This window comes from Octodon degus, unplaced genomic scaffold (assembly GCF_000260255.1).
Source record: "Octodon degus isolate 3935 unplaced genomic scaffold, OctDeg1.0 scaffold00475, whole genome shotgun sequence".
Classification (NCBI taxonomy): domain Eukaryota; kingdom Metazoa; phylum Chordata; class Mammalia; order Rodentia; family Octodontidae; genus Octodon; species Octodon degus.
In genome coordinates, this window is record NW_004525051.1 from 216,278 (window position 1) to 239,289 (window position 23,012).

Here is a 23,012-nt window from a genome sequence, read left to right on the forward strand (position 1 = left end):
TTTTTTGAATTATTATTTTAGTTTTTGAGACAGGGTCTCACTCTACAGTTCAGGCTGCCCTTGAACTCATTGTGTATACCAGGCTGGCCTGAAACTCTCTGCAGCCCTCTGCCTCCACTTCCCAAGTGCTGGGATTCCAGGGAGGCACCACTGCACCCAGTCTATTACTTCCATTCTTTGGCATATGTTGAAGCATCGTTACACCCCCAGGAGAGATACTGCTTAGTCATGCTGTACAATCTTGGTGATTTGCGGCATTCTGTTTGGCAGTATCTTATTGAAGATATTTGTGTCCATTCTTCATGAGGCAGATAGGCCTGTACTTCTCTTTTCTGGTTGATTCGTTCTCTGGTTTGGTATCAGCTAATTCTTGCCTCCAGGAATTAGTTTGGGAGTACTGCTTCTCTTTCAATGTCCATAAAGTATTTGAGAAGGACTGGCATTAGGCCTTCTCTACATTTCTTGTAGAATTGAGCCCTGAATCTGTGAGCACATGGGATTTCCTTTATTAGTAAGTTTTAAATTACATCTTCAGTTTCATTGATGGTAATTAATGTATCCAGAATTTTTACAATTTCTAGGGCCAGTGTTGGTAACTCTTATGTATCCAGAAATCTCTCCATTTCTTCTGTTTTCAATCTTATTAGAATACAGGTTCTGAAGATGGTTGTTGAGGACTCATGAAGTAACTATGATATCATTTGAACTACAAAGAGTTGGGCAATGGTTGCATTTTACTCAATCCTAAACATACCAGGTATAGTTTCCTTCAAAAAAGAAAAAAAATAAGTACACACTATCATGGAGAATTTTTCCTAAAAATCAGAACTAAATGTTGCATACATCAGAGAATGGAGTATTAATATCTTCCTAAAAAACTCTGCAAAAGAATCCTGGAGCAGACCAGTGTGCAGATAGCTTAGACATCACAAGAAACTCCTAAAAAGAGAGAGAAACCAGCAAAATGTCACGTATGCGCAACCAAAACAGTCAGGAAACCAAAACACACACGTGAGCAGTGTAACTGATCTTGTATATGGAATGTGCTGCTTTCATGTATGTAAACTGTCTTGCGTATAATCATTCAAGTAAAGATTATTTTTGTGGTAGAGTTTTACTTGTATGTTCACTGTAGCGCACATAGTTTTTCACAGAAACCACTACGAAGCAGCTCTGAGCAGGATTTAAGTGCCCAATCTGCTTTCCATGCCTACTTCTGAGTCTGTCCACGCTGAGGCCCCTGGTCTGGAGACGGGCAGGGGACACATAGGAAGTGAACCTCTGAGAGTCCCTGATCCCAGCTGAGGCCTGCAGTGGTGGGTGAAGCCTCAAAGCCTCCCAGGAGAAGACAAGGCCACAGCTAAGGACGCCTGCTCCAAGCTCCATTAACTAGACAAGGACTGTAGCTGCAGACATCTCACTCCTTTGTGGAAGCCCTTCCTGGAGGTAACATAGTTCTCCTAAGTGGACATGATGGATTAATGGTGAAATCACTGAGTGGACTTCTTGGTCCTTGAATAGTCCTGCTCAGATGTCCACGCTCCTCAGTATTCTCCACCATTGATACGTAAATAAATATGGACCACCCATAGGATGTCTTTGTCTTAACCGTTGCAAAATCTCAAAATCTGTGAAAGGGTTTTTATCATCTTAGAGCCTTAAAAACCATACCAGTTAACTGTTTGTTTTCTTTCTTTCTGTCTGTCTGTCTGTCTGTCTGGCTTGCTTGCTTGCTTGCTATTTAGGACTCGGTCTAAGTGTCTCAGTCCATAGATCTGTCTCATAGTGATCTGCCAGTTTTCAGCCACCCAAAAGCTGGGATTGTAGGTATGTGCCAACCTCGCAGTCTCAATGACATCTCCTTAAGCCCTGGAGGCAGGGCCACATGACAAGCATGGAACCCTGGCTGCTGCACTCTGCCTGAGCAGGTGCTTTCCTCTGCTGAGTTATCTAGCTGACCATTAACTCTTTTATTTAATTCTTCTCTGTACACTCATTTGGGAGGATGTAGGTTTAATCAGTTTGCAATAACTAAGGGATACTATTCATGTGTTTATTTATTTGATTTTTTTGAGAATTGGTCTGACTGTAGTGCAGGCTGATCTTCAATTCAAAGCGATTCCCCTGCCTCTCGCTCCTGCTGATTTGAGGGATTACAGGTGTGCATCCCCTTACCTGTGGTACATAAAGATCTATATATTTCTTTTTAGATTTATTAAGCAAACAGTTGATGTAGGAGACAATGTTTTCCCTGAACAGTTATAGCATATTTAATATCTTATTTTATTGATATTTCATTTTTCTGCTAAGTGCACACGGTATAGAGGGAACCTCCTGAGAAAACAGGAAGAGAAGAGGTGACAGGTATGACCTGCCCAAAGACAGGAAAGCAAATCATATATGCTGTCAGCATCAGCTAGGCCTGTGCGTGGAACATGCTGTCATGCGTGGCAAAGGTTATACTGGTGTTAATTTTTTCAATTTTTATTATATTTGATATAGAAATGTACTTCTATTCTTGTTTAGATTTTGTAAACAAGCCAAAGGATGATGTTGAAAATGATGTTTCTTGTCAACATTATAGATACTAAAATTTAATTTTATGTTATTTCATTTTTCTGTTCAGTATACATTGTTTAATATAATAAAATATACAATTAATAAATTTATAAATAGAGATACCCCTAAAAGCAGATGTATTTATATAGTATCTGTCATGCAGCTTTCATATCAATTTACCATGCTCCTCCTCACGTGTGGGTGTCCCGTGCACGGTGATGAGCAAAGCTGATCCTCTATGCAGGGTGAGCGTGGAACACGTAACTCCTTTAAGAGCTTTACAGGAAAGGAAGAGAAAGAAACTGAAGGAAAGAAAGAAATAGAACAGAAAGAACAGAAATAGCCTAGCAATTGAAATAGCTTCAACCTGGCTCTATAGCACTCAGCTCAGGGTTCAAGGAACTGCTGGCAAACATTCGCATGAAATAAACACCTAGCAGTGACACTGGCGCTTCACTGTACTGCTTGGCTTTCGAGCTGTGAGCTCACCTGGTCTGGTCAGCAGCTAGACTCTTTCACTCTATTCTGTGTCTCTGATTGTGGCACGGGATGGTGCTCCTTCTGAGCCAAAAAGCGCAGGCTGTGGGACCCTCGTGCTAGTGAAGAAGAGAGCGATGGACGAAGCAGGTCTGTCCACAGAGCCATGTCATCTGAGCAGGACGCGGCGTGTCCAAGCTCATGTAAGTTTGGAGTGTCATTAGAAAGCCATCAACAAACACAAAGTGAAAAATCAAAAGCATCTTTTCCCATATATGTAAGAACAATAATCTTCCAATTAAACAAATACATACAAAGCAAACCTAAAATATATGTAGAAAAAACATTTAACTCAGCAGGCACCTGCAAAACTTATGTATTTCTTCACAGACCATTTTCACAAAATGACTGAAACAAATGAAACAGACAGACCAAACTATAGCACTTTAAGACTTTTGTTGAACCACAAAACAAGGGAAAGCGCAAACGCAGTCCCCCACTACCACAAACTATGCAGTCGAGTTTCCCGCATTTGGGGAAATTGCAGGGGTCAGCACATCCGGAGTGCAATGGATAAGCCTCGTCCTGGGAAAACCACCTTCGTGATCATGGTATCTCCCCTCCAGGTAAGTATGAGTGCTGCTCCACCCTCCCCCACCAAGCCTCCTGCGTGCCTCACTCTGCACTCAGGCTCATTTGCCTTCACGCACTCTCGGGTCTGCCTAGCTCGCCCACGCAGGAGATGCGCTGGGCTGCGAAACTGCCCTAAACTATCTCCCTGGTCACAGGAAAATCATCAAGCTTCAACACCAGGGATCCAACCAGCAAACCCTGAGCTTCATTATCTGCATAGGACACGCCCTCCCGTGGCGTCACAGGATGCCATTCCCTGAAGCCAAAGCCCCGCCCCGCCCCCACACCATCCCACCCGCGCTGGGGAATTCCCAGGGCAGTGATGTCCCTCTATTCCTCTTGTTCCCTCAACCAAGTGGGGAGTTTATGTTTAGGTGGATGTCACTTGAAAATATACCCATAAGTGGAAAAGAACCAGACACACATGTGTAAATATCGTATAGTGTCCCTAGTATAAGAACTCAAAAGAAGAAATACAAATAGAAAGGTATAATACAATTAAAAGGAAAGCAAAACTTGACGACTAGACAATGAAGAGAGAGCAAGGAGAAGAGCTAGGAAACATGACAGAGGCAAGCCATACAGTTATATGTACAAGATGGGTAAGGCAATGATCCTGAGAATCTTCACAAGATTTTTGAATATAGCAGTTAATTGGAAGGAGTCTCACCCTGACTAACAATATATACTGACACCTGTGAACTAAGCAACTGCACTGAAGATGACAATTTGTAATAGTAGATTTAATCAACTTCACCTGAGCAATGGTGCTTGTAATCTCATTGGTTGGCCATGGTTTTGTCCCGCTTCATGCTGACCTAAGTGATCTCCCAAATTATCCTCCACTTTAGACCTTCCTCACCACATGGTTTTGCTCTACGTAAGAGTCCCTTAGGGCCAGCCAAATAGCTCAGCAAATTGAAGCTCCTGCAAGGGGGTGCAGGGGCCTGGGTTTGGATCCCAGGACCTGCCTTGCCAGCCCCACCCCTGAGACATGGTGAGAGGGTAATTGAGACTGCGTGTGGTGTTACTGACCTGTAATCCCAGCTCTTAGGAGGTTGTAACCAGATAGATCACTAGGAGTCCAGTCTAGTCGTGAGACCCAGAACACCCTTCACTAAAAAAAAAAAAAATGTCCCTGCAAGAGCCATCCTCCCGGCGACCACCAACTCGAGGCCTCCCTCCTTTCACTCTCTTGGACACATTCTTTCTGTCCCCCAGTAAATATATTCTGCTCATAGCCTCTGATTGTTCCTAAAATTCATTCTTCAGTTTTACAGAACACGAACTCATCCTAGGTACGTTTCAGCTCAGGATTTTTATTCTCTCCCCCATATCATTTGGAGGTCATCTACGGAGATCATTTTTCCTGGTATCACAGCAACTTCCATTGGAATCCAAGTCAGGGCACCATCGCAGACTCTCTCTCTAAGTCCACATTTTGCTCCTGCTTCTCAGGCGTGCAGTCCTGCTCAGTTCCATTCTCACAGTTCTGTCCCACCTCAGCCCACCCCTGTTTACCCCGTGGCCAGTGACTCTCTTGCTCAAGTCTGTGCAGAGCCCAGCCAGTCCTACTACGGACCAGGCTTAGGCCACCACCTGTGCCTTCCAGTGCTCACCGCCATTCTCCACACATATTGCCCACATTACTAGCCTGAGCTGAAAGGAACATTTAAACTTCTTCCATTTTAACAAATGCCATTAATACCTAGATGAAGTTGAAAAATGATCACCTCAGCTTGGCCCTCCCTGGCATTGCTCCAATCCCCGCCCTAACTTATTTGCACACTGCTTCTCTGGTGAAGTCAATTACATGGTTTTGACTTCTTCATCACCACACAGTGGCTCTTCCTTTCATGCCCACATAAGCTTGCTTTTTCTCCTTGTGCTTCACTGTGTTTTTGAGACATATCCCTTGATATATATCCGCTGCCTAAGAAGCAAACCACAGGGTAGGGTCCTTATGCGTCTTCAGGCACTTGGGCCTTTGAAACTACCTCGAAGTGGTTCCCCACACAAAATCATAAATAAAGAGCTAAACAAAAGAGTGATGTGGGAAATAGGGAGATAGGTCTTTCTCAAATGAAAAGGGAATAAAGAAAGGAAGGCGGTAGGGAGAAGAGGTAAGGAAAGGAAAAAGGAACAATAATGTGCTGTGTCTGTCCCCACACAAGAAATGTAAAGATTATATACAGCAAACATGCACAAATTAAAAATAAATGGACTCAGATTTTGGTGCTGGTGATAGGTCTGCACTTCGGAATACCTGACACTGAGGCTTAAACACTGAGAGAGGAGGTTCATGGGAAGACTTTGCAAAGGTTTCCAGAGGCTAGCTAGACAAGTTCTAAAATTCTCTAACATGAGCTTCATGGATGACAGCCCTCTCAGCTGAGAATGCTGAGAGAAATGCACTCAGTCAAAGAGCAGCATCAGGAAGATTCTGCTTGCAACTGGACCCCACACATTGGGACTTCAAAGTTTCAGCGCATGTATGTTGCCTTCAAAGATAAAATGTCACCAATGCCTTAAACCAGAGCAACCTCCTTAGTTTTTGTTTGCTGTTTCCAAAGAGGTCGCTGATTAGGGAATGGTGGGGCATAAAGTGATCTGAGAATTCTGGATGTCTGAAACAGCAAGATCACGGGTGCAGCCCAACATGCTTACTTCAATGATTTGCTGAGACTTACTAAGTGTCTGAAACAAAAGTCTGAGGATGTAGCACCCTATGAAGACAGTATGTTCAAGGCTCAGTACTACAAACATGAACTGTAGATAGGTGCTAGACAGACATAGATATATGGATGCAAAAGAATCATAAGGAAATAGTCACTGAAAAATGACTTTGAATGTAAATATTAGCCAAAGAGTTTTCTTATCAGAGGGGGTGCTCGGGTGGGACCCAATACATGACATCATTTTCTGCCAATGTGCCCATATGGAACTCAGAACCCTCCTCAACATGCATCACAGTAGGGGGACATTTACCTCCTGAGCTCACTTGTCAAGAGACACTGAACAGTGAACATGTTTAGCTGTTTCCGAACTTGTCGAGATGACAGCCTCAGGGCGTCAGGAAGAGAAAGCATCTTTAAACGAATCAGAAGATGGTTCACTCCACCCAGATTCAGGCCACACAGCAGGAGCAACTCAACCATCACAGCAAAACCTGGACAAGACACCACAGGCAAGGATAATGTGGTCCAAGAACCCCCAAAGAGCCTGGGGTCAGACTCCCCGGGTGCAGCCTCCTGCTTTAGAAAGCTCCCAGAAAGGCCAGGATAGGGATCCCCAGGCCTAGGCCCTAGATACTCTCAGATAGCAAAGAATCAAAAGAAGGCTTCCCAGGGCCCAGGAGCCAAACAGAAAAAGGCCTCCAGGGACACAGGGAAGATCTTCAAAGGCCCTGCTACCAGGGTCCCAAATGAAACAGGGAAATTGGAAGAGGTCTCCTCAGGTGTCATCACTGTTAACACAGAAAAATCCAGGAACGCAGGAAAAGTCTCCTTCAGCCCAATTGCTCAGCACACAAGGAAACCGTGGGTACCACGGGAGGTCTCACCAGGTCCAGCCAGTCAGTGTTCAGAGACCTCACTTGACTCTGGGCTGGTCTCCCCAAAACAGAAAACCAGGAGTGAAGAGAATGCAAGGAAACCAGAGTATCACACCGACAGTCCAGGCCACAGTACCCCGAGGTCACTGAGGAGCCAAGGGGAGGTCTTTCCAGAGGAGGGCTTCCCAGGCCATGGTATAAGAAACCCACAAACAACCTGGATCCCAGGGGAGGCCTTCCCAGGGAAGATCTTTCGGGATCTAGCCAGAAGGCACCTACAAAGACCAACGGGACCAGGAGAGGTCTTCCCAGAGGACGTTTTCTCAGGCCTGGGCAGGAGGTACCCTCAAAGAGCGAGGAGTCCAGGCAAAGGCTTCCCAAAGGAGGTCTCCCCATGCCTCACCAGTAGGTACCCACAAAGATCGAGCAGCTCAGATGAGGTCTTATCAGAGGAGATTTTCCTAAGGCAGTATGCAACAGAGTCACAACAACCTTCGAGGCCAGGAGAGGTCTTCCCAGGGGAGTTCTACCCATGCCAAGCCAGTCAGGACCCACGAAGACCGAGAAACCCAGGAGAGGTCTTCCAAGAGAGGGTCTTCTGAAGCCTACCCAGGAGGTACCCACACATCCTAAGGAGCCCAGGAGACATCTTGCAAGAGGAGAGCTACCCAGGCCTAGCCAGGAGACACCAACAAAGGCCAAGCAGCCTAGTCAACATTTTTCCAAATGAGGGATGCTGAGGCCTAGCCAAGAGGCAGCCACAAAGCCCAAGGTGCCCTGGCCATGTCTTTCCAGAGGAGGTTTCCCAAGACTACATAACTACCATCCACAAAGATTGAGAATCCCAGGGGACATCTTGCCATGGGAGGTCCTCCCAGACCTAGACAAGAGGCACACAGAGAGACCAAGGAGCCCAGGCAACGTCCTGCCAGAGGAGGTCTTCCCAGGCCTAGCTAAGAGGCACTCACAAAGGCCGAGGAGCCCTGGCGACATCTTTCTAGAGGAGGTCTTCCCATGCCTACTCAGTTGGCACCCTCAAAGACCGAGGAGTCCTGGTGATGCCTTGCCAGAGGAGGATGCCCCAGGACTATGCAGTTGCCACCTACAAAGATCACAGGGCCCAGGAGGAGTCTTTCTAGAGGAGGTTTTCCCAGGCCTACTCAGTTGGTACCCTGAAAGCCCGAGAAGCCCAGGAGACATCTTGGCAGAGGAGGATGCCCCAGGACTACATCATTGCCATCCACAAAGATTGAGAAGCCCAGGGGACATCTTGCCAGGGGAGGTCCTCCCAGGCCTAGCCAAGAGGCACACAGAAAGACCAAGGAGCCCAGGCGACGTCTTGCCAGAGGAGGTCAACTCAGGTCTATGCAGTTGCCACCTACAAAGATCGCAGAGCCCAGGAGGTGTTTTTCCAGAGGAGGTCTTCCAAGGCCTATTCAGTTGGTACCCTGAAAGACCAAGAAGACCAGGTGACATCTTGCCAGAAGAGGATGCCCCAGGACTATGCAGTTGCCAACTACAAAGATCGCAGAGCCCAGTAGGTGTCTTTCCAGAGGAGGTCTTCCCAGGCCTACTCAGTTGGCACCCACAAACACCGAGGAGCCCAGGCGATGACTTGCTAGAGCAGGTCTTCCCAAGCCCACACAGGAGACACCCACAAAGCCTAAGGAGCACCAACAAGTTCTTCCCAGAGGAGATCTTTCTAGGCCAGGGTATGACAAACCCCCAAATACCTGGAAGCTCAAGAGAAGTCCTTCAGGAGGAATTGGACTTTGGCCTGGCCATGAGGCCCCAACAAACACCAAGTGTTCCAGAGGTCATTTCTGAAGAGCTTAAGCCACACCTGGCCACTAGACAACAGAAGTCAGAGAGAAGACCCAAGGAGGTCTTCTCTGGCATGGCACTATCATGCCCAGAGATGGCAGTGAATCCATGCGATGTCTTCGAAAGAATGTCCACCAGCCATCAAGAGACACCATGCTGTCCACCACAAGTCCACCCTGACCTGGGAACCACTGTGAGTTTCCTGCAGAACTGCAAAAGTTCTTTATGGGTGCAAGAGATTTGGGGCCATGAGGGATAGTCTTCCTGTGGAGCAGTAGATGCTGGGATGTTGTGTGTATAGTGTCCTGTCAAATTTATGTCCAGGAGAGGACTGCCAGGCAAGGAGTTCCAGTGCTCAGCTTTAATACACAGCTCCCAAGATTGACTTCCTCTCCTACTGGAGTAGCATCCTGTACCCATGTGTGTGTGTGATCTGGGTTACAAAAGGTCACCAGGGCCATAAACATCCCAGAAGCCAGCAGGGCCTGATGCCTCCGTGGGTGGATGGACATGCTGCACACATAGCTGCACAGAGGACACGGTGCTCCGAGTAGATCACTGGAGACTTTTGTGCCATTTTCTTTCACAAGACGTTGGGGCTGTAAAATGCCACAAGGGCCACCTCAGTCATTCGGTAGCCATGGGAATAGAAGAGTCTCCTGCTCAGGATTTGAGGAGAAATATAAGTGGACGTTGGCCTCCAGCGAGGCAAGGAGCCTGAGCATAACAGTGGTTTTCAGAGGTAAGGTTAGATTTCAGAAGAGAACTGTGGGAAACATTACTGATTCCAATCTAATTTGTTAGCCAAGCCCAGGTGCCCCCTGCCTGCCTATAGAACATCAACCCATGATAACTGAGACGGCATCCCTTAGTAGAAAGGAGAAGCCAGACACCAGCCTGGACACCTCATTCCAGGACTGTGTAGACACCACACCCCATGTCTTGCTCCCAAAGGAATCTTGCCTTCATGTCCTTCCTCACTCAATTCCTCTCTGCCCATCTCCCTGTTTGCCTCAAAGGAATAGTGACACCATGCCACTCTGCACTACTTTAAGTCCTGCACCTAGGTGTCTGTGTGGCACTTCCTTGACTCTCATTCCACCACTTCTCCAACTCTTACACCTCATGGGATTTCCAGAGCTTTGTTCATCCAATGCATCAGGATTTCTTCCTACTCTGTCACTTGCTGGCTCAAAGGCCAGTATCCTGGGTCCTATCAGGAGCTAGTTTTGCCTGATCCAAGCTATACTAGAGAAGGGATGTGGTGACAACAACCACCCAACTCTTCATGCTTGGGGATCTGGACTCCATTACTTCCTGGGAACATTTCCTTTTATATTCCAGTAACATCTAGGTAGTCCTTGTGTGAAGACCCACTTGCAAGGGATGAGCCCCTGTCTTCTTTATTCTACCAAGTGATATTGTCCCAGTTAACACTGTTCGACCATCTTTAGGCAGGCAGAGTCCAATGAACTGTGCTTGGCTAAAGAACTGGCTTGGAATTGCTAAGGTTTCCCACAGTTCTGTTCTGAAATCTAACTTTACCTTTGAGAACCACTACTGTGATCAGGCAGTTCTGCCTCTCTGGAGGCAAGCTTCTCAAAGGAATTTGGGGGTTGATCCAAGATTCTGCCCAAAACCCTCCTAGTGCCTTTCAGTTTGGCCACTGACTCCATGCCTTCCCTGTCTTTCACGTCAGATTGAAAACCACTGGGTTGGGAGCCTCACAGAAGTCTGGGAAGAATGGCAGGTGGAGACAGTCTCTATACTCTCCATCACACAGTGGATGGAGGCAGCATTACCCGTCGGCCAAGCCTTCCATGGGCCCTCCTTCCTGAGCACCACCAGGATGTCCACCTTCACCTACCAGGCCACGATAATGAGAAGGTGAGTGCTGACCACTGCAGCGCAGTGAGCATGGGCCACAGACAGTAGCACATCCTGGGACTGTCTCCGAGCCTCAGCCTCTGTGTGCCTCTCTGAGAAGAGCAGTCCTCCTAAGCCAAGCCCACAGGGACACTGAAGGAGGAAATGGGGTCTCTGAGTGGTCTCAGGTGCTGGCCTTGTCCCTGTTGTGAGGAAGATCTGCTGTGATGGCTGTGCTTCTTCTCACTAGTGATCCTGCAGCCCCTGCTAATCCTGAAGCTGGCAAAGCTATTCTGCTTACTGTAAATGAGAGTGCAGAGTTCCTCTATAGGCTTTAGACAGAGCAGGAGTCTTTGCCAGCTGGCAGAGGGACCAAACTCACCCTGGTATCAAGGAACAGGCTGATGTGTGCCTTTCTCCAACAGCAAGCATGAAGCCACACTATACGCAGACACTTATGCAGGACTGAGGGTGCTCTAGTGACCTAGAAGGGGCATCTGATGTGCTACTGGGTTTCTGTAGGAGTCAGGGACTGAATCCCATCTAGTGGTAAATAGTGGGTAAAGCCCCAAGAAGGGGAGATGCCTCAGTCTTGGGAACTTCCTACAGCACAGATAAGAGGAGGTTAGAGGACACAGATCCAGGCCGAGCAATAAGCCAAAGAATGGGAGAAGGTTGAGCAGGATACATACCTACTTTCCTCACTTCTCAGGCATGTATTGAGCAGCTCCCCTTTGCCCATAAAGCCACTGCCATGGTGGACATGCCTGCCTTTTCACAAAGTTTTCACAAGCAGTGGGCAGGAGAAGGAAGATGGAGGGGCCACACTTTACTGAAGGGAAGGTGGTCACACCCTTCAACAAGGTCTCTTCCTGTCATTACTCAGGCATGCCTCCTTCCTCCTTGAATCCCAGCTGGGGATAGACACCCAGGTGGACCCCCCCAGCACTCTGCCCTCTGACCACTCTGTAGACCCTCAACCACACTGAAGAAGAGAGCAAGGCTTAGCAGACTGGGGTAGGTGCCTGTGGGCATACGGGGAGGGTGGGGATGAGCAGGTACTGCAGGTTCCCAGGTGCCCTGTTTAGAGACTCGGCAGTCAGTGGTTGGGTGCAGTCAGTGGTGACCTCTTGGAATGGGCTGGTGGACACGGCTCTGATGGAGGGTGCTAGAGCAGTCACTGATCCCCTCTCCTCTTCTAGCTGCAGGCCCAGCTGCAGCCGAAGTTCACGGCCCCCCTGCAGAGCCTGTACCACCACTGTGTGCAGCTCCCTCACCACTCTAGCTGTAAAGTGAGAGCTAGCTGCCGGAGCCACTTCTTAACCAGCTGTAGACCTGGAGCCCCTTGTGCTCCCAAAGCAGGTGTCACCTCCAGACTTTGGTCCATCTGCAGCCAGCTCCTGCCCCATGCCCACCCCCTCCTCCCTGCCTTCTGCACCTAATGCTGTATTTGCTCACTGTTTAACTCCCAGTGTCCTGTAAGTATGTAAATACATTGATTTTTAATAGAATTTCAGAAGTAGATTTTGTGGTATCCAGGTCAGTGACAACAAGCTGGGCAGCTTCCTGCCATCCAGTACCACACCTTTTCCTCAGTTCACCCCCACATGGGGTCCCTCACCTGTCCCTGTGCCCTGTTTCTTTCCCTGGGATTTCCATATTCTGGATTCTTTCACATTGCTGCCATCAGATTTCTCACTGGCCACATCGTGTCGGAGCGGCCTGACTCATCCTAGCTTTGGTTAGAAAGGGAAGTGCTCCCCAGCGAGAGGTGAAGAGGAGAGTCCCATAATGAATGTGTCTGTACTGGGGGCATGGAACTTACTTAGTGTCCCTCACAGGAGGAGTAGAAACCACAAAGAAGTGGCTGATCATATTTCAGGTGAACAGAAAACAAAGAATAACTTTGAAAATTTTACAAAGAAAAACTTGGAGGGAAATGTGTTTCTTGGAACCCACACCTCTGTGAGGATCCATACCTCAGGGTCACAGTGAACACTCAGGCATTGATTGTTTAGTGGGAATAAAAGACTCGCTCCTGCAATATAAAAGATAAGCTGTGCTCCAGGGCCAGGGTGACCAGTCTGCCATGACACAGATGCACACATTACTGACAGGTCATGTGTCCTTCTCAGATCAGGGTGTCCTAACTCTGAGGTGACACAGATCTGGAAAGAATGTGGATGCATCAGTCCTGCGAGGTGCACTTGAGGACAAAGTCATGGATGTTCTTCTCTCAGAGAGCTGTGTGGTGCCTTGTTGGACTTCCTCTTTCAGTTTGAGATAGTTGTGATTTCAGTTTGGGATTTTTGGTCCTTCTGAGGCCGTGTTGCTCTGTTGTTCAGGCTGATCTTGAAGTCACTGTGTAGTCCAGGATGGCCTCACACTCACAGTGATTCTCATGGCTCAGCCTCCTGAATGCTGGGCAAACCTCATATGGCATGCACCCCCTCACCAGTTCATAAGAATTTGAAACATAGATCACTTTATGCTGCAGAGCTAATGGTAGGGATTCTTTTCACATACACAGCTATACAACTTTGCAAGACTTAAGATGATTGTCATATCAGTGGTTGAAGTAGGAAGCTGTTGGAATATTCCAGAACACCCAGCTAGAGACATCCAGTTTGATGGCCTGACCTGCAGCTCTTCAGGTGGCCCTTCAAGATCTACAGGAAAAAATGGGAATGTACCCACCACCACCGTAAAAATCAATCCCATAGCGGTGTGAGTACTGCTTGCAGGCAGCAGCTCATTTTTTGAATGACTCATCTAGGAGACACCTGTTCACATGCACTTGCTAATGAATCTATGTGTAAGGAGAGGGACAGCCTGAAGGAGGCAGAGGGGGAGGCTTGGAAGAATGCCTTAACCATTACTGCTGGCCAGCTCTGCTGTGAGGACTGCAAGCATTTTTGAATCTCCATTTAGTGAAATTCCAAGAGCATGATCATGTGAATACTTTCAATCACATTCTGCTAAGTAGTAAAGTCTACACTTTTCTCATGTATTCAGTTTATTTATCTCTTTTTGTCTTTTGAGACAGGGTTTTCTGATGCAGCGCAGGTGCCAAGTATGGCTTCCTTTAGCTACTTTCTAAATTCTGTCTTCCTCTCTTGTCAGTTTGACTGTAAAGTGTTTGGGCACAGATAGTTCTCTGACAGATTTCCCTAGGCGTTTTCTCAAGGCACTTAGATTTGGGTCACTTGGGCCATTGTTTTTTCTCGGATTTCTTCTGCATCTTCTCTCCAGACTCACAGAGCCACTGAAAAGAGAAGGCATTCCCCTGGCCTCATGGTGCTGCTGGTACTAAATGAGGTCAGATAGCCCTAGCAGGATCTTCTGGTCAGAATGTTTGGGTCATGGTGTGTAGAAAAGAAAGGAAAAGAGAACGGGATAGAGGAGACAAGGAGGGAGGAAAGAGAAGAGAAAGAAAGAAAAGAACACAGGTGAGATAAAAAAGATTTCCTTCTGTGTTCCCATGTCCCTCCTGAGGCTCCTGTTTGTCTCTATTTGCCTCAAAAGACAAACTAGGACTTCCCTGCTAGGAAAGGAGTGACTCTGCTACACATATTCCTGTGTCTGCATCAGAGTTCCTCCCTGCAGGCCTTGCCCATCATTTCTCCCACCCCTGGGGGCTGATCAGACCCCTAGTAGCCTGGTTGAGGGCAAGGTGAACGTTCTAGAAAGAGGAAGACAATTTTGAGAGTATAAAAGGTCCAGGGATCAGAGATCTTGGTGGCCTAAGACCAAGGTGCTGCAAACTTTCTTTGGGCTGGCAGTGGAAACCAAGAGAAATCTGGAAGGGTCACGGGTTAGAATGTTAAGTTGGTCATTTTATATAACTGTGTAGCCAGGAACATACTTCAATACTAGAGGTCAGCTATGCCATTTTGGAAACATAGAAATGTTGAGCATAAACAAAAGAAAAGTTGACAAAATACCTGTTGAAAAATCAGAGTTTTGAATCAGTGCCTTTAGAATGACCACTCTGTATCCACATGTTGGTGTTTTCTCTTCCTCCAAAATCTTGAATCCTACTGTAGACCTTAAGCTCCCATTTCTGGTTCTAGTTTACTGCCTCCTCTCTTTCTCTGCCTCAGCCTTCATTTGTGACACCCAGTGCCTACCTTGGCACATGAGGAAATACAGGGGGGACTGTTTGGGTTCTGAAGTAAGGAGCCACTAACTGGTTAGATTATCTCCAAGAGAAATGTGTGTGTCACTCTGGAAGCCATGAGTCTGAGGTCAGGTGTCAGCAGAGCAGAGTTGTGCCAGAGACCCCTTTCTCATGCAGAGTGCAGTGCCCACCTCGTATTGTCACATAGTGGTAAGAAATTCATGAGGTCATTTTTTTTTTCAAAGACATTGAAATGATTCAGAACTCCACCTTCATGCTCCAAAATTAGTTCCTACAGGCTTCACCTCTCTTAATATTGGGTTACAATTTCAATATATTTCTTTCGGGAAGTAGGAGCCCTCAATCTACTGCAACTTCTCTAGAAAGAGACACTGTAAAATGACAAGACATTGTAAAATAACCTTGAGCTTGACTGATTTCATTGTTAGAGATATGACTTTCCCTAAGATAAAGAGGCTGTATAGAGAACTACAGTACTTTTGTTCCCAAGCAAAAATCTTGATGCTTGTATCTTAGAAGAAACTGAATTTCTTAAAGTATTAGCTCATCTAATCAGTGCGATGACTGGGCCAATGACTACTTATTTTCAAATTCATTCTACCTTATGAGGAAAGAGAAAAACCCGTGCACTTGTACCAACTGAATTTAAGATCCTGTAAGCTGCTCTAGAATAGGCAGCATCCAAGTGGCAACAGGAGTTGAGTGATTTGACACTCATCCCCAACTTGTAGTCAACTAGTTTTCAACAAAAGCAGTTCAATAAGGGAATGAAAATGGTTGCATTGAATGGTATTCAAAACAGAGTGAAGGAGACAGAGGAGCAAAAGAAAATGGAGACCCAAGGCTTGTGGGTATCAGAGATCAGAGCACTACTTTTGTATTGTTTTTTTTTTTTTTTTTTTTTTTGGAACTGGGGAAAGAACTCAGGCCCCTGTGTTTGCCAGGCAAGCACTAATTCTACTGAGTGATCCCTCCAGCCCCAGAGTACTACTTTTGCCAATACATATTCAGTGGAGAGATTTCTGGAGAGCAGAATGCTAGTGTCAGCCACACACCAAGTGGTCTTGTGACCAAGATATGAATTAGACTTGACATCGACTTAAAAACTGAAAGCTAAAGTTCTTACAAGACATTGTAGTAGAATACATTGAGAAGACTTTAATGATAAAATAAGAGAGATGAAATGATATTTCCAAGATGGATGTACGAGAAGGACAGAAAATGCTGTCAAGGATACAGAAAAGTTGGGATTCAGCAACAGTGGGAAACCATTCAAAAAGAAACTGGCTGTTTCTATTAAGGTTAAAAGTTTATCACAGCAATTCCCAAGGTACTTGGACATACTCAGTGGGGAAAAATGTACAAAAGAGTGATACAAGAATATTCATTCATAGCTGTGTTGTACAGCTGATAGCATCTGTCGTCCAGAAGTCTAAATGTTCCTGCCCAGAGTCACCAAGGAGAACACATGCAATCGGGCACTGCATGCAAAGTCAAGGCTTTGCTCATATACAGCATACCAGCACTCATAGGAAGCAGTAGACAGAGGTCCCTCAGACCATCAGGCCCTTCCTGGCAGACCCTGCAGGAACACTGGTCTCCATAAACCCATCTGGGACACACACAGTGTGAAGACCAGGGGCTAGGGTGGCAATGCTCCACCAGAACAAAAGAACAAAAACTCCCAGTTTAGAGAGATTTCAATCCACAACCTTCTGCCTGCAAAGAGGGCAACAGAGCAGAAGGGAATAGCAGGGGAGAGGTGCTCATGGCACAGCAGTTGGGAAGCAGAGTATTCAAGGGCAGAGGGAGACACACAGAACCCTGTACGCCATGCCTCAGGGGTCCACCTCTTCCGGATACAGCATTTAGGTATCAACTCATCGGTGGACTCATCTACGGTGGAGTCCATCATCTCCCCAATCCCAAAACCCCACCTGGGAGCACATGAGACTCGAGGGACATCCAGATAGAAATCATCACACCTAGCCTGACACAGGGAATGATGGTCCCATGAAAGGTGATCTATATAGCGCCAGCTTTCAGGTTTCCTGTATTCCTTGGTGAGGAAGTAATCCAGACCCAAACCTTTTCTTAATGTCTCCAGCAGGGTTATAAAGAGGAGACACTCTTCCTTACCTTTCCAAAGTTTTTTTTGACTGCTTCTCATAGTCTTGTATCAACTACATGTACTCAATAGCTTAATGGGATTACTTTCATCCACAATAAAAGTAGGGTTGACAGTGTAGCTCAGTGGCAGAGTTCAGCATTTGCCAACCCATGGATTCAAACCACCTCATGCAAATGCACACGCACAGAGGCGTCCCACAGAACCCAATCCCACCACACTGAAGGAGTGAAAAATCACTAATGTGGCTATATCTCAAAGTCATAGTTGTGGGCAAGGACTAAAGCCAGCTTTGGTGGGTGGGGAAGGTATAGTCATTGTGTGGTTGTCAGGAAGTAAAACACAACTGGAGCATTACTAGATAAACTATGAGCAGGGGCTGGGGAGATGGCTCAGTATAATAAGTGATAGCTTGGCAAGTGTAAGGGCCTTAGTTCAATCCCCAGTTCAACCAAAAAAAAAAAAAAATGGTTGGGAATTTGAGCAGTGCCTGAAAGGGCCAAGCTGATATAATTTTTCAACTTGATCTGCGTACTAATGACATTTGTAAAAATGAAGGAGTTCAGGCATTCCAAGTCCCTGAAAGTTCATTTCAGCTCAAGCTAGGAGAGTGGTCAGTATCCCTGGAAGCAGTGGTTAGCACTGGAACAGAGGAGGAAGCTTAAGCTCAAACCCCAGTGGGACCAAGTTTTCTGTGAGCTGGACTAAGCCTTGAGAGTTCTGGGTGCAGGGTCGGGAATTTGTTGGAGGCGCTAGAACAGGATTCTAGGAGAAGACAGCAGAGAGATAGCACAAGTTTGGGAAGGGGGAGCAAAAGGCAGGCCCAGGGAGAGCTAGGGACTTTGCCATGACTTCTTTGGAGCCCAGGATGTTGAGGCCACAACACAGAGTACTAACCATTAGAGGACCTCGGTGAGCCACGACCCAGCTCTCCTTGCTACCTGAGCCCAGTTGCCTTGGCCTCAGTGTGATGAGCCCTGCACCCCTCTGCCTGCCTCTCACTCTCTTTGCTGAGACCCTGGACCTGGGCAGTGCCGTGTGGTCCAGCACAGTGAGCTCCTGTACTCCCTTGGCCTCCTACCAAGCCACAGGACCTAACTTTGCATGTCTTTGTATCCAGGGGTGTGTTGTGGGGCCGCCCTGCTCAGGCTGCAGCTGGCAAGGGTATTTGGAGAAATCAGGAGTCTGGTAGGCTTGGGCCAGGATGCAAAGCACAGGCAAGGGCAGGGCACGCAGCCCTCTGGGTGCCTGAGATGTAATGACCCTTCCAAGACTGAGGTAGCAACATTGGTGGGAGTCAAAGTCCAGTTTTCCCTCACCCTTTCTCCTCAAGGCTAGAGCCTGAGAAAGCCACCTGCACACTGGGAGGCTCCACCTGGCACTGACTAGGAGCCTGTTGCCTGGAGAGGTAGAGAAAGGCTAGGTGGGAGCAGAACTCTGGGGTGCCAGCAGTTAAAGGTCTGAACTGCTCCTTGTGAGGTCGAGGGTTCTAGGCCCAGTTGGGCAGGAGCTTGTCAGAGTGGACAGGGGCATTGGCTTCTATTTTTCTTTGCTAGCTATTGCTCTATAATGCGTCCAGTGCTTTGTCCTTTAGATCACAGTGTGGGCAGATTTGCTTGAGCTTCCTCCTTTTCACCCACAAATGCTGGTCATTCTCAGATGGGAGCGGTAATGACTGCATATTTCTGCCTTTTCACTCTAGCCATCTCTCCCACCACCAGAGCTCGACCTGGGAATGCCCCCTGCCTCGGTCTCCAGGGACACTAGGCTTCAAGTACCCAAAGCAGAGATCTAGGGTCCCTTCCTGGTACTGATGTGGGAACCTGTGGGAGGTAGCGAGCCCGGCCAATGCAAGGACTTACCCTGTTGGAGTTTCTTCTCTCTGGCGCTGCTCTTCCTGACTGCCTCATTGCTGTTGTGAGAGAACAGAGAGAAGACTGTGGATTCAGGTATCCTGTCAGATGCTTTTTCTTGGAGGGTAAGGGAGGAGGAAGCGAGCTTCAGGCAGGAAAGAATAGCTCAGATTTTTGCCACTGCTCTCTGCCAGAAGCTGAAGGGATCTTTGTGAGCTCTTAGCTTGACTCCGCTGGCAGGTAGGATGCTTACCACTCCTTGGTGTCTGTCCGACTCAGGGACAGGCCTGTTCCCTGCTCTTCCTGGCACCACGTGCATTTCCTAAGCCCAGCTGGGCTGCTCAGGACAGGAGAAGGGACATTAGAGGGAAAAGCCGGCTGGGCATGACCCACACCTGCTCAGGTTCTGGTGGTGAGCAGCTCAGGTGCCAGCTGCTTCAAGTCTTCCCATAACTTTGAGTGTTCTCGTTAATGACCTACTGACTTGATAGGCTCCAGGGAAGACAGCTGGAGGGATGTCCTGGCTTTGTGCCAGCAGATTATGGAGAAAGAGGGGAGCAGTCTCTGATCCCAGGCCTTTGTTCTTCTTCACTTGAAGAACTGCATTGTGCCTTTGTTGAATACACACAGTGGAGTGTACTTTCTCCTTGCCTTAGAACTGCAAGAAACGAGAGCTGATACCTGTGCTGTTCTTTCTCAGTCTGTTTCTCCCAAGGCTCTGTCATGAGAGACAACTCTCTGGAGCCCGCCCAAGATAACACATCTTATGCACACAGGGCCCGGTGGAGCACTCCTCTTGCTCTCCTCATCTAAGTCCATCAGGAAAGTGGAACTCACTCACTTAGACACACTGAATCCCCATTTCTGACACATCTGCCCCATTCCTGCTCCAATAGGGGCGCATGTCCACATGTCTGGGTTTGTCTGTTTATTGCTCCCTTGAATTCCACACAGTTTTAGTTTTTCTTTTTTTATCCTGGAATTGTGCTTGTCAGGCAGGCACTGTGCTGCTGAGCTATATCCCCAGCCCCATCCAATCTTACTGCCTTTGTCCCTCTCTTCAGCTTTCCGGGTTTAGTTGTTCTCTGCCTACTGAGTCCTACAGGCACAGGCACTAGGACTTACAGGCTTCAGAGGTCCCTCCATTCCATCTGATGCTCTGTAGACTTTACCAGACTCCAGACAGGTATCTGCTTTAAAGTTAGCTCTAAGAATACATATCCCAGTGCATGCAGCCTTTGCAGAACTTTTACCACTTCCCATGATTGGAATGACTCTGATGACTCATCAAGCACTAAAAGCTTGATGTCTGATGATGGCCCAAGTTCTTGATGTCTCTCAGAATCCTGCAGGGGAGTTCCTTCCTCCACTGTCACTACAGGGCACTTGCCAGAGGCTGGGCCTTGCTGGAGGGGAACTGGTGCAGGATGAGCAAGCCCAAGGCAGGTGTGCCCTGAAGTCCACCTCTGAGGGCTTGACGGGGAACAGGCTGCCTCGTCAGGATACAAGAGGTCTGTGTCTTCCCCAGTGCCTGGGTGGCAGGTCCAAAGGTGCCGAGTGCTGAGCCAGGCCAGTGAAAAATGACAGAAAAGTAGGAAGTGATGATCTTGGATCAAGAAGTTCAGAAGGGAAGGTATTAGGTTTTGTGTTCCTGGTGAGGAACCCTCACGCATCCTTGGGGTCTGGTCCTGACGCTGGGCATCGTCACAAACCCCTGGCCTCTGTGCTACTGCCTCCCCACTCCAGTTTCTGGATCCAGCACAGTGGGACAGGGGTATTTGGTATTGGCAATACATAGCACCTGTGCCACAGAGCTTCAGATCTCTGGGCAGCGTGTTCCATGTTTGGCACCACCACTTAGGCTGCTGATCCACAGATAACCAGAGTTTGGTGTACCATCTGAGCTGGAGAGACGCTTTCCACAAAACTATTCTACTTATGCCTTCACTGGTACAGAGCCAGTGCCATGGCTGCCCTCCCTAAAATCAGAGAAAACATTTGTGCCAAAATGCTGAAAAGTTCATTAGAGACATGTCCAAAGCATCCCTAAAATGTACATTGTCTGCAAATAAACAGTCCGGCAGCCCCAGAACATACACAAATCCCACAGGCAAGAGAGACCTCACTATGCCCGAAGCTGGTGTGTGCGGTGCATGAGATACTCTTGTCTCCTTCCTAGGACAAAAACCCCACACTCAAAATGAGGGAAAGAGAGGTTTGTTTAGCTCACGTTTACTTGAGACTTCAAGATACTGGAGGAGAGGCCGGGGAGCTGCCTTGTCCAGGATGCCCTTCTCCACATCTCTGAGAAAGCACAGGCTGGCCAGTTTAACTGCTCAGCCCTCTGTGGCCCCACCCCTCTGGCCCACCCTCTGGGCCCACCCCTCTAGCCCGCCCTCTGGGACTGCCCTCTGGCTCCACCACTTGGCCCCACCCTTCTGGCCCCGCCCTTCTGCCCCCACCTCTCTGCCCCCACCCCCTGGCTTTGCCCCTCTGGCTCCATCCCTCTGGCCCCGCCCCTCTGGTCCCGCCCCTCAAGAGATTGGCTGCTTCTCTAGCCCACTGGCCCCTTAACTTACACTAGATAACTAAACACAAACCATCATATGAGGGGACACACCTCAGAGTAGCTCAGAATTCCTAGCAAGAGGAAGAAGGTGATGTTGTAGTCTTCTGCAGTGAAACTAGGTTGGAGTCAGAAACCCCCTGGGCCTTTGGGAGACTCTGGATGAGTCACCGGAGGTTCCCCTGCTTCCCTTTCCACGTGGCACAGGGAGCCAGGAGGAGAGCTTCCTGTGTGGCCCGTGCCAAGAAGAAGCGTGAGCCGCAGTTCAAACAGTGGACCCAAGGCCTCCCCGCTCCATAGGCGAAGCTCTGTCAGTGCTGGCCGTGGTAGTCACATGAGGAGCATCGTCAGCATCCTGGTAGTGATGATGCCATCAGCATCAGCATCAGCTGTGCACACAGCTGTATATTATCCTGGGCTTTGAAGGAGTATAAATCATTTAAACATTTTCTAATTTGTGAACATGAATTTATTCCCAATATTTTTTGACACTTCCTTCCTTCCATCCTTTCATCCTCCTACCTTCTTCTTTTATTTCGTTTTTTCTTTTGTCTTTAGCTCTGTTTCTTTCCATAGTAGTCAGGATTAAACCCTGGACATGTACTTGCCAGGCAGGTCCTCCAGCACTGACTCTGCTCTCAGCCATGACGCAGGATTTATTGCTGTTGAGTAAACTCCTTGTGTATCCATGATGCTCATCTGTCACATCCTTCCTATTTCTTTGAGCAAAAATTTCGCAAATGCTATGGGACAATGTATTTGTTTATTTACACATGTCTCAGTTAATTTCTCACTGTGGGAACAAAATATGCAACACCACAATAAAAGAAGAAAAGCTCATTTAGCTCCCAGTTAGTGCAGGTTTCAGTCACTACTCAGCAGGCTCCAAGGCAGAGTGGCACATGGCAGAGGACACCGATCATGGATTTGGAAAGCAGCAAATAATAAAAGGAGGAACATCTGGGGCAGTTAGCAGGCCTCTCTTATTTCCTTCTGTTGTCTCAGGCTATCCACCCCAGAGCAGTGTATCACTCACTCCCATAAACCAGCATTGGATCATGAATTAGTCACCAAATCCAGAAGCTGCCCCAGGATCCAGGAAATGGCTCAGTGGAATAAGCACTTCCCTGGCAAGCACAAGGGCCTGAGTTCAATCCCTGGTTAAAAAAAAAAAAAAAAAAAAAGCAATAGAAACTGCCCCCATGCCTGCATGAGGCTTAGGGGGAACAACCAGGCACAGAACAACAAGTTTGCTAATTTCTTCCTAAGTTCTCTATGAAGAAAGGACCATACAAGTCATATTTTTAATATTTTTAAGCATGTTTCTTTCCTACACACTCTTGGCAACACTGTAGAGTACTTTATAACACCAAGCCCTTTGAAAATTAAGAATTTTGAATTGATTCAGCACA

At 47.6% G+C, this 23,012-nt stretch overlaps 1 long non-coding RNA gene and 1 other non-coding gene across 2 annotated transcripts in view; one reads left to right on the forward strand and one right to left on the reverse strand.

Moving 5' to 3' along the window:
• The window catches only part of LOC111814747, a 120,157-nt gene extending 108,250 nt beyond the window's left edge, over positions 1-11,907 (forward strand). The window contains exons 2-3 of the long non-coding RNA XR_002819651.1: positions 10,746-10,933; positions 11,799-11,907. This is a non-coding gene — a long non-coding RNA (uncharacterized LOC111814747). The remainder of the gene's footprint in view (positions 1-10,745; positions 10,934-11,798) is intronic.
• On the reverse strand, positions 3,508-3,670 carry LOC111814751. The gene has a single exon (XR_002819655.1). It is a non-coding gene; the product is annotated as a U1 spliceosomal RNA (small nuclear RNA).
• Positions 11,908-23,012: the final 11,105 nt, after the last annotated feature.